The sequence below is a fragment of the Austrofundulus limnaeus genome, unplaced genomic scaffold, assembly GCF_001266775.1.
Source record: "Austrofundulus limnaeus strain Quisiro unplaced genomic scaffold, Austrofundulus_limnaeus-1.0 Scaffold356, whole genome shotgun sequence".
NCBI lineage: Eukaryota > Metazoa > Chordata > Actinopteri > Cyprinodontiformes > Rivulidae > Austrofundulus > Austrofundulus limnaeus.
In genome coordinates, this window is record NW_013952758.1 from 15,251 (window position 1) to 17,327 (window position 2,077).

General features: G+C 34.0%; 1 long non-coding RNA gene across 1 annotated transcript; it reads left to right on the top strand.

Annotated features, from left to right (window-relative positions):
* Window positions 1-58: 58 nt before the first annotated feature.
* LOC106528023 (uncharacterized) lies at window positions 59-1,871 on the top strand. Its single transcript, XR_001311458.1, has 3 exons — window positions 59-172; window positions 442-540; window positions 1,677-1,871. It is a non-coding gene; the product is annotated as an uncharacterized LOC106528023 (long non-coding RNA).
* The last annotated feature ends 206 nt before the right edge of the window (window positions 1,872-2,077 follow it).

The window sequence follows — 2,077 nt, forward strand, 5'->3', positions numbered from 1 at the left end:
TTTATATTCAGACAACTTTATATCAGCTTGTTGTAGCTAAAATTCCAGTTTCTATCAGTCAAAGTGTTTTTCTTTCATTAAACTAAAGACTTTTGTTTTCTTTCAGAGGAGAAGAAGCCAAAAATTCAACCTGCAGTAAAATCTACAGAACCTGCTGCTGCTGATTTACCAAGTAAGTTCTGTTGCTTTATTCTGTTTGGATAGAAAGTTMACACATTTATTTCAACACATTATTTACTTTAAACTTTCTGCTGTTCTCAGATTTGGGATTATTATTAATTTATTAACAGTTTTATCATTGTGTCCAGTTTAATTATTAAACTAAATGCAGTTTGATTTATTTATTGTTTTACTTCAGAAAATACATTTTGTAGCATTTGAACTTAAATCAAAGAAAATGCAGTYTTTCTGTCACTAAATGTTTGTTTCTTTTCCAATCAGATGGTGAAGCAGCAGCTCACTCACACTTCTGTGTGGTGATGTTGTGTTTGGGGATATTTTGTGTCCTCCTGGTGGCCAGAATCATCATCGTCAGTCAGAGTGAGATCTTTTTCTACAAACTAAACTTTATCAAGTTATTTTAGGAACACAGAGTTTGTCAGTTTCTACAATCTGACATTTTTTACAGTTTAGATAAGTGTGTTCTGAGATGACCTCTGAACCCTGAGGTTGTGTTCCAGAACTGAACTTTTTTTAAATATTATTTTAAAAATAGCTCTTGACAAAATGTCTTCTATAAGATTGATTGTCGTTCAGCAGTTCATCATGAATATGTCACATATTATCCTTAAGATGTGTAATAAAAACATAAACATTTATGAAATGAATGATTTTATTGTTTAGTTATATCTGAASTGCAGTGCAGATGTCATTCTAACCATTGAAGTGTTAAAAGTGTTTATCATGGAGGTGTCTCCAGTGTTTATCTCAGGTTAACACTGAGAGAAAAACTCAGACAGTTTAGTGAAATAAACACTGAAGCTTTTATCCAGGGAGAAGTGGCTTCACTCGAGTTCTGTTTTTATCTGTTCCTGTCWTTGTTCATCTTTTTATTCATATCTGAGGAAACAAAACAAGAACTAGACTAGAAAGCCAACCAGAGTTCTGTGTGTAAAACTAGACCTGAACTCTCCAGCAATCTTCTTCTTCTGCTGACACTGTCCACCTGTGGCTGACTGTTAGATGACTGTAGATCTCACTGGACCCTGGGAAACCAGGATCTGCCTGTAAGCCTGAGCAGGTACCAGTCCTGAGACTCATCAGGGGGTTAGACTGTCTCTAAAGATCCAGCTGATCTGAACAGGATCTCCTCTCCTGTGGAAGTTTAAAGTAAACTCAGGTCTGGTTGGAGCTGAGGCAAACTCTGATACAATCATTTCCTCGTTTAAAGTAATAAACAAACAAACAAACTGGTAAATAAAAGTAACTGAAATAAAACAACTGGGGACACTTGCAGCAGATATCATCATCCTGTTGATCATCTGTGTTTCTTTTCATCATAAATAAGATTTGATCACAGCAGAGTTTCTGAATCAACAAAACTCGTGTTGCTTTCAACTCAAGTTTTAAATAAAGTTTAAAATAAAATGTTGCAAATGAAACAACTGAAAAGACAATAAATTCAAACATTTTCTATTATTAATTTGATTTTTATTGAACATCTTTGTCATTTACAGTCTCCATGGTAACAAAGGACCAGAAAGCAACAATCAGAAACCTTGAGAACAAAATTCAGAACCTGACTGATGAAAACACAAAGTTGATGAATGAGACTGACCAGCTGAACAGAACTCTGGATTTCATCCTGACCTTTGACACTTTTCCAGTCAAAGACTTCTGTCCAAACAAAAGTAAGTTTTTATTATGATGACGTCACAATCCAAACTTTAAACTTCACAACATGAAACTTTCTTTCTGACTGTCAGGAGATCCACCTACTGTAACTGACTGATAGGATAGTTTCCTTTAATCACATGATTCAGTCACATGTTTTTAATTCACTGAATTAAACACATTCATTTATAGGAGCTATAGTTTAACAAATGCAGTCATGTATTAAAAATAAGTTAAATAAAAG